Genomic DNA, 10,000 nt, shown 5'->3' with positions numbered 1-10,000 from the left:
TGGCTGTGCAGGGTGGATATTATAACAGAACATGGTCAAGATGTTAAAATGTTCATAAATGACCAGCATGGTCAAATAATAATAATCATAGTAGTTGTCGAGGGTGCAACAAGCACGTCCGGTGAACAGGTCAGGGTTCCATAGCCGCAGGCAGAACAGTTGAAACTGGAGCAGCAGCACGGCCAGGTGGACTGGGGACAGCAAGGAGTCATCATACCAGGTAGTCCTGAGGCATGGTCCTAGGGCTCAGGTCCTCCGAGAGAAAGACAGAAAGAGAGAAAGAGAGAATTAGAGAGAGCATATTTAAATTCACACAGGACACCGGATAAGACAAGAGAAATACTCCAGATGTAACAGACTGACCCTAGCCCCCCGACACATAAACTACTGCAGCATAAATACTGGAGGCTGAGACAGGAGGGATCAGAAGACACTGTGGCCCCATCTGATGATACCCCCGGACAGGGCCAAACAGGCAGGATATAACCCCACCCACTTTGCCAAAGCACAGCCCCCACACCACTAGAGGGATGTCTCCAACCACCAACTTACCATCCTAAGACAAGGCCGAGTATAGCCCACAACGATCTCCGCCATGGCACAACCCAAGGGGGGGCGCCAACCCAGACAGGAAGACAACGTCAGTGACTCAACCCACTCAAGTGACGCACCCCTCCCATGGACGGCATGGAAGAACACCAGTAAGCCAGTGACTCAGCCCCTGTAAAAGGGTTAGAGGCAGAGAATCCCAGTGGAAAGAGGGGAACCGGCAAGGCAGAGACAGCAAGGGCGGTTCGTTGCTCCAGCCTTTCCGTTCACCTTCACACTCCTGGGCCAGACTATACTTAATCATAGGACCTACTGAAGAGATAAGTCTTCAGTAAAGACTTAAAGGTTGAGACTGAGTCTGCGTCTCTCACATTGGTAGGCAGACCATTCCATAAAAATTGAGCTCTATAGGAGAAAGCCCTACCTCCAGCCGTTTGCTTAGAAATTCTAGGGACAATTAGGAGGCCTGCGTCTTGTGACCGTAGCGTACGTGTAGGTATGTACGGCAGGACCAAATCGGAAAGATAGGTAGGAGCAAGCCCATGTAATGCTTTGTAGGTTAGCAGTAAAACCTTGAAATCAGCCCTTGCCTTAACAGGAAGCCAGTGTAGGGAGGCTAGCACTGGAGTAATATGATCACATTTTTTGGTTCTAGTCAGGATTCTAGCAGCCGTATTTAGCACTAACTGAAGTTTGTTTAGTTGTTTATCCGGGTAGCCGGAAAGTAGAGCATTGCAGTAGTCCAGCCTAGAAGTAACAAAAACATGGATTACTTTTTCTGCGTCATTTTTGTACAGAAAGTTTCTGATTTTTGCAATGTTACGTAGATGGAAAAAAGCTGTCCTTGAAACTGTCTTGATATGTTCTTCAAAAGAGAGATCTGGGTCCAGAGTAACGCCGAGGTCCTTCACAGTTTTATTTGAGACGACTGTACAACCATCCAGATTAATTGTCAGATTCAACAGAAGATCTCTTTGTTTCTTGGGACCTAGAACAAGCATCTCTGTTTTGTCCGAGTTTAAAAGTAGAAAGTTTGCAGCCATCCACTTCTTTATGTCTGAAACACAGGCTTCTAGCGAGGGCAATTTTGGGGCTTCACCATGTTTCATTGAAATGTACAGCTGTGTGTCGTCCGCATAGCAGTGAAATGTAACATTATGTTTTCGAATGACATCCCCAAGAGGTAAAATATATAGTGAAAACAATAGTGGTCCTAAAACGGAACCTTGAGGAACACCGAAATGTACAATTGATTTGTCAGAGGACAAACCATTCACAGAGACAAACTGATATCTTTCCGACAGATAAGATCTAAACCAGGCCAGAACTTGTCCATGTAGACCAATTTGGGTTTCCAATCTCTCCAAAAGAATGTGGTGATCGATGGTATCAAAAGCGGCACTAAGATCTAGGAGCACGAGGACAGATGCAGAGCCTTGGTCTGACGTCATTAAAAGGTAATTTACCACCTTCACAAGTGCAGTCTCAGTGCTATGATGGGGTCTAAAACCAGACTGAAGCGTTTCGTATACATTGTTTGTCTTCAGGAAGGCAGTGAGTTGCTGTGCAACAGCTTTTTCTAAAATTTTTGAGAGGAATGGAAGATTCGATATAGGCCGATAGTTTTTTATAGTTTCTGGGTCAAGATTCGGCTTTTTCAAGAGAGGCTTTATTACTGCCACTTTTAGTGAGCTTGGTACACATCCGGTGGATAGAGAGCCGTTTATTATGTTCAACATAGGAGGGCCAAGCACAGGAAGCAGCTCTTTCAGTAGTTTAGTTGGAATAGGGTCCAGTATGCAGCTTGAGGGTTTGGAGGCCATGATTATTTTCATCATTGTGTCAAGAGATATAGTACTAAAACACTTTAGTATCTCCCTTGATCCTAGGTCCTGGCAGAGTTGTGTAGACTCAGGACAATGGAGCTTTGGAGGAATACCCAGATTTAAAGAGGAGTCCGTAATTTGCTTTCTAATGATCATGATCTTTTCCTCAAAGAAGTTCATAAATGTATTACTGCTGAAGTGAAAGCCATCCTCCATTTGCGAAGGCTGCTTTTTAGTTAGCTTTGCGACAGTATCAAAAAGACATTTCGGATTGTTCTTATTTTCCTCAATTAAGTTGGAAAAATAGGATGATCGAGCAGCAGTGAGGGCTCTTCGATACTGCACGGTACTGTCTTTCCAAGCTAGTCGGAAGACTTCCAGTTTGGTGTGGCGCCATTTCCGTTCCAATTTTCTGGAAGCTTGCTTCAGAGCTCGTGTATTTTCTGTATACCAGGGAGCTAGTTTCTTATGACAGATGTTTTGAATTTTTAGGGGTGCAACTGCATCTAGGGTATTGCGCAAGGTTACATTGAGTTCCTCGGTTAGGTGGTTAACTGATTTTTGTCCTCTGACGTCCTTGGGTAGGCAGAGGGAGTCTGGAAGGGCATCAAGGAATCTTTGGGTTGTCTGAGAATTTATAGCACGACTTTTAATGCTCCTTGGTTGGGGTCTGAGCAGATTATTTGTTGCGATTGCAAACGCAATAAAATGGTGGTCCGATAATCCAGGATTATGAGGAAAAACATTAAGATCCACAACATTTATTCCATGGGACAAAACTAGGTCCAGAGTATGACTGTGGCAGTGAGTAGGTCCAGAGACATGTTGGACAAAACCCACTGAGTCGATGATGGCTCCAAAAGCCTTTTGGAGTGGGTCTGTGGACTTTTCCATGTGAATGTTAAAGTCACCAAAAATTTGAATATTATCTGCTATGACTACAAGATCCGATAGGAATTCAGGGAACTCAGTGAGGAACACTGCATATGGCCCAGGAGGCCTGTAAACAGTAGCTATAAAAAGTGAGTGAGTAGGCTGCATAGATTTCATGACTAGAAGCTCAAAAGACGAAAACGTCATAGTTTCTTTTTTGTAAATTGAAATTTGCTATCGTAAATGTTAGCAACACCTCCGCCTTTGCCGGATGCACGGGGGGTATGGTCACTAGTGTAACCAGGGGGTGAGGCCTCATTTAACACAGTAAATTCATCAGGCTTAAGCCATGTTTCAGTCAGGCCAATCACATCAAGATTATGATCAGTGATTAGTTCATTGACTATAACTGCCTTGGAAGTGAGGGATCTAACATTAAGTAACCCAATTTTGAGATGTGAGGTATCACAATCTCTTTCAATAATGGCAGGAATGGAGGAGGTCTTTATACTAGTGAGATTGCTAAAGCGAACACCGTCATTTTTAATTTTGCCCAACCTAGATCGAGGCACAGACACGGTCTCAATGGGGAAAGCTGAGCTGACTACGCTGACTGTGCTAGTGGCAGACTCCACTAAGCTGGCAGGCTGGCTAACATCCTGCTGCCTGGCCTGCACCCTATTTCATTGTGGAGCTAGAGGAGTTAGAGCCCTGTCTATGTTCGTAGATAAGATGAGAGCACCCCTCCAGCTAGGATGGAGTCCGTCACTCCTCAACAGGCCAGGCTTGGTCCTGTTTGTGGGTGAGTCCCAGAAAGAGGGCCAATTATCTACAAATTCTATCTTTTGGGAGGGGCAGAAAACAGTTTTCAACCAGCGATTGAGTTGTGAGACTCTGCTGTAGAGCTCATCACTCCCCCTAACTGGGAGAGGGCCAGAGACAATTAATCGATGCCGCAACATCTTTCTAGCTGATTTACACGCTGAAGCTATGTTGCGCTTGGTGACCTCAGACGGTTTCATCCTAACATCGTTGGTGCCGACGTGGATAACAATATCTCTATACTCTCTACACTCGCCAGTTTTAGCTTTAGCCAGCACCGTCTTTAGATTAGCCTTAACGTCGGTAGCCCTGCCCCCTGGTAAACAGTGTATGATCGCTGGATGATTCGTTTTAAGTCTAATACTGCGGGTAATGGAGTCGCCAATGACTAGGGTTTTCAATTTGTCAGAGCTAATGGTGGGAGCCGTCGGCATCTCAGACCCCACAACGGGAGGAGCAGAGACCAGAGAAATCTCGGCCTCCGACTCCGACTCGCTTAATGGGGAGAACCGGTTGAAAGTTTCTGTCGGCTGAATAAGCGACACCGGTTGAGCATTCCTACAGCGTTTCCCTCCAGAAGCCATGAGAAAGATGTCCGGCTGCGGGGACCGTGCGAGGGGGTTTATACTAACGTTACTATCTGTACTTACTGGTGGCACAGACGCTGTTTCATCCTTTCCTACTCTGAAATTACCCTTGCCTAACGATTGCGTCTGAAGCTCCTCTCCTCCTCTCCTCCTTTTCCTCTCCTCCTCTCCCTCTCCTTGTTTTCCTATCAAAGCCACATAATTAAATGTCTGACATCCTCTCCTCTTCTCTCCCTCTCTTTCTCTCTATTCCTGTAATAAAGGTGGTGACCGTCCCTTTAAGAGCGGCTCCTGTAATAAAGGTGGTGACCGTCCCTTTAAGAGCTGTGTGTGCAGTGTGGATATAGTGTGATCCTGCCAGGAGAGCTGGATGTGGAGCAGTGAGTGTGTCTCTGTCTAGCTCACTCCTCTCACACACACCTTGCCGCAGCCTTGGACAGAGGGACACAGAGACAGCAGCTACCCACTGAGCCTCTCTCCTCCCTGGGCTGTGAGACCGGACCTCCACCCCCTCCCCTAGCTGAGGACCAGGAGACCTCTCTAGAGACCCACAGCAGACCTCAGAGCAATGTGACCACTGACTGAACCAAGCCAGGACCAAACAGGCTGTTATGGATCTGAGAAGAAGAAGAAACGGAAGAAACAGCACGCTGTGAATCCCTGCTGGTCCAGGTACTGTCCATAACATCTGGTCCAGGACCTGTCCATAACATCCCCTCTAATCCCTGCTGGTCTAGGTACTGTCCATAACAGCTGGTCCAGGACCTGTCCTTAACATCCCCTCTAAACCCTGCTGGTCAAGGTACTGTCCATAACATCTGGTCCAGGACCTGTCCTTAACATCCTCTCTAAACCCTGCTGGTCAAGGTACTGTCCATAACATCTGGTCCAGGACCTGTCCTTAACATCCCCTCTAAACCCTGCTGTCAAGGTACTGTCCATAACATAACATCTGGTTGTGAGTTAGTGCTGATCAAGCCTCATTCCTCATAGTTATCTCTCTGCATAGTGGGAATGCTGCCATGGTTACCAAGGCTAGTGGTCAGATAGTTATCTCTCTGCATAGTGGGAATGCTGCCATGGTTACCAAGGCTAGTGGTCAGATAGTTATCTCTCTGCATAGCGGGAACACTACTGTATCACCATGGTTACCAAGGCTAGTGGTCAGATAGTTATCTCTCTGCATAGTGGGAATGCTGCCATGGTTACCAAGGCTAGTGGTCAGGTAGTTATCTCTCTGCATAGTGGGAACACTACTGTATCACCATGGTTACCAAGGCTAGTGGTCAGGTAGTTATCTCTCTGCATAGTGGGAACACTACTGTATCACCATGGTTACCAAGGCTAGTGGTCAGATAGTTATCTCTCTGCATAGCGGGAACACTACTGTATCACCATGGTTACCAAGGCTAGTGGTCAGATAGTTATCTCTCTGCATAGCGGGAACACTACTGTATCACCATGGTTACCAAGGCTAGTGGTCAGATAGTTATCTCTCTGCATAGCGGGAACACTACTGTATCACCATGGTTACCAAGGCTAGTGGTCAGATAGTTATCTCTCTGCATAGCGGGAACACTACTGTATCACCATGGTTACCAAGGCTAGTGGTCAGATAGTTATCTCTCTGCATAGTGGGAATGCTGCCATGGTTACCAAGGCTAGTGGTCAGATAGTTCCTTATACTGGAGTTTCCTTTGGTCTTTATAGAGAAAACTGACAGTACAGGAAATGACAGATTACTGAGAACAGTTACTGTTGTGTTATTGTTGTAACCATAGAGATATGTTGGATTTATTTCTGCCTCCCGAGTGACGCAGCGCTCTAAAGGACTGCGTTGCAGTGTGGCGTCACTACAGACCCTGGTTCAAATCCAGGCTGTATTACAGCCGGCCATGACCGGGAAATCCATGTGGCGTCACTACAGACCCTGGTTCTATCCCAGGCTGTATTACAGCCGGCCATGACCGGGAAATCCATGTGGCGGTGCACAATTGGCCCAGCGTTGTCCGGGTTAGGGGAGGGTTTGGCCGGTCGGGATTTCCTTGTCCCATCGCGCTCTAGCGACTTCTTGTGGCGGGCCGGGCGCCTGCAGGCTGACTTCAGTCACCAGCTGTACGGTGTTTCCTCCGACACATTGGTGCGGCTGGCTTCCGCGTTAAGCGAGCAGTGTGTCAAGAAGCAGTGCAGCTGGGACAAGACTGTAACGACCAATTGGATATCACGAAATTGTGAAGAAAAAAGGTTAAAGTTGTATACGTGAGAGTGTCAATTCACAGATAGTTAAAGTCCTAATGATACCAACTATACTATTCCAGATAAAGTCCTAATGATACCAACTATACTATTCCAGATAAAGTCCTAATGATACCAACTATACTATTCCAGATAAAGTCATAATGATACCAGCTATACTATTCCAGATAGTTAAAGTCCTAATGATACCAACTATACTATTCCAGATAAAGTCATAATGATACCAGCTATACTATTCCAGATAGTTAAAGTCCTAATGATACCAACTATACTATTCCAGATAAAGTCCCAATGATACCAACTATACTATTCCAGATAGTTAAAGTCCTAATGATACCAACTATACTATTCCAGATAAAGTCCCAATGATACCAACTGTACTATTCCAGATAGTTAAAGTCCTAATGATACCAACTATACTATTCCAGATAAAGTCCTAATGATACCAACTATACTATTCCAGATAAAGTCCTAATGATACCAACTATACTATTCCAGATAAAGTCATAATGATACCAGCTATACTATTCCAGATAGTTAAAGTCCTAATGATACCAACTATACTATTCCAGATAAAGTCATAATGATACCAGCTATACTATTCCAGATAGTTAAAGTCCTAATGATACCAACTATACTATTCCAGATAAAGTCCCAATGATACCAACTATACTATTCCAGATAGTTAAAGTCCTAATGATACCAACTATACTATTCCAGATAAAGTTCCAATGATACCAACTATACTATTCCAGATAGTTAAAGTCCTAATGATACCAACTATACTATTCCAGATAAAGTCCTAATGATACCAACTATACTATTCCAGATAAAGTCATAATGATACCAACTATACTATTCCAGATAAAGTCCTAATGATACCAACTATACTATTCCAGATAGTTAAAGTCCTAATGATACCAGCTATACTATTCCAGATAAAGTCCCAATGATACCAGCTATACTATTCCAGATAAAGTCATAATGATACCAACTATACTATTCCAGATAAAGTCCTAATGATACCAGCTATACTATTCCAGATAAAGTCCTAATGATACCAACTATACTATTCCAGTTAAAGTCCTAATGATACCAACTATACTATTCCAGTTAAAGTCCTAATGATACCAACTATACTATTCCAGATAGTTAAAGTCCTAAAGATACCAACTATACTATTCCAGATAGTTAAAGTCCTAATGATACCAACTATTTGACTGAGAACATACGAGATGTTTAACTTGTGACTTTGTTCTTAATAATTTATAAGAGCATGTGTAATAAGTAAACATTTTAATAATGTCTTCCTATTTACATTCCCGGTACATTTCCAGCGCGTTGACATTTTGTGACATTTAACGGGTTTACAGACTGATCTACAGGAAGACGGAGGTCTGGGAGGGAAGTGGAAATGAAATGTAATTCATTCTGCAGAACAGATGAAGGTTCTGCATTAGATTAGATAGACTGACTTAAATGGATTTCATTCCATTGTTGTTTTCCAATCTGTCTCACCTCAGTGTGTGTGTGTGTTTGTTTTTGTTTTGTGTGTGTGTGTCTCTCTCTGTGTGTATGTTTGTTTTGAGTGTGTCTGTGTGTCTGTCTGTGTGTGTGTGTGTCTCTCTCTGCGTATGTGTGTGTGTTTGTTTTGTGTGTGTGTGTGTGTGTGTGTGTGTGTGTGTGGTGTGTGTGTGTGTGTGTGTGTGTGTGTGTGTGTGTGTGTGTGTGTGTGTGTGTGTGTGTGTTAAGGGTCCCAGGCGTCATCATATTGCGGTCACCAGAACTGAACCAGTTTACTGTCTGTGTAATATCCCACAGATATTATAACAGAGAGGGAGAGAGACTGAATGAGGGAGGGACGGTGGGGGGAAGAGAGAGACAGGAACAGAGACAGACAGGGACAGGGACAGGGACAGGAACAGGAACAGGAACAGGGACAGGGACAGAGACAGAGACAGGGACAGAGACAGAGACAGAGACAGGGACAGAGACAGGGACAGAGACAGGGACAGGAACAGAGACAGGAACAGAGACAGGGACAGGAACAGAGACAGGAACAGAGACAGGAACAGGAACAGAGACAGGGACAGAGACAGAGACAGAGACAGGGACAGAGACAGAGACAGGGACAGAGACAGAGACAGAGACAGGGACAGAGACAGGGACAGAGACAGAGACAGAGACAGGGACAGAGACAGAGACAGGGACAGAGACAGAGACAGAGACAGGGACAGAGACAGGGACAGAGACAGAGACAGAGACAGGGACAGAGACAGAGACAGGGACAGGGACAGGAGCAGGAACAGGGTTCAGAGACAGAGACAGGGACAGAGACAGAGACAGGGACAGAGACATGGACAGGAACAGAGACAGGAACAGAGACAGGAACAGAGACAGGAACAGAGACAGAGACAGGAACAGAGACAGGAACAGAGACAGGAACAGGAACAGAGACAGGAACAGAGACAGGAACAGAGACAGAGACAGGAACAGAGACAGGAACAGAGACAGGAACAGAGACAGGAACAGGAACAGAGACAGGAACAGAGACAGGAACAGAGACAGGAACAGGAACAGACAGGAACAGGAACAGAGACAGGAACAGAGACAGGAACAGAGACAGGAACAGGAACAGAGACAGGAACAGAGACAGGAACAGGAACAGAGACAGGAACAGAGACAGGAACAGAGACAGAGACAGGAACAGAGACAGGAACAGAGACAGGAACAGGAACAGAGACAGGAACAGAGACAGGAACAGAGACAGGAACAGGAACAGACAGGAACAGGAACAGAGACAGGAACAGAGACTGGAACAGGAACAGAGACAGGAACAGAGACAGGAACAGAGACAGGAACAGAGACAAAAAAAGTATGTGCAGCATAGGTTATCCATAGTTGTTTTCAGGCGTGTGTGTGGCGGTGTTGTTTTCAGGAGTGTGTGTGGCGGTGTTGTTTTCAGGAGTGTGTGTGGCGGTGTTGTTTTCAGGAGTGTGTGTGGCAGTGTTGTTTTCAGGAGTGTTTGTGGCGGTGTTGTTTTCAGGAGTGTTTGTGGCGGTGTTGTTTTCAGGAGTGTGTGTGGGG

General features: G+C 45.3%; 1 protein-coding gene across 2 annotated transcripts in view; it reads left to right on the top strand.

Moving 5' to 3' along the window:
* The first annotated feature begins 5,042 nt into the window (after positions 1-5,042).
* LOC106594265 (receptor-type tyrosine-protein phosphatase epsilon) overlaps positions 5,043-10,000 on the top strand; it is a 56,144-nt gene continuing 51,186 nt past the window's right edge. For both annotated transcript variants that reach the window (XM_045687672.2, XM_045687670.2), the window contains exon 1: positions 5,043-5,329. The gene's annotated coding sequence lies outside the window, so the exon portion shown is untranslated. The remainder of the gene's footprint in view (positions 5,330-10,000) is intronic.

This window comes from Salmo salar, chromosome 01, assembly GCF_965601325.2.
Source record: "Salmo salar chromosome 01, fSalSal1, whole genome shotgun sequence".
Taxonomy (NCBI): Eukaryota; Metazoa; Chordata; class Actinopteri; order Salmoniformes; family Salmonidae; genus Salmo; species Salmo salar.
Note: the sequence above shows the minus strand (reverse complement) of the source record. Positions and strands in the feature narration are given on the sequence as shown.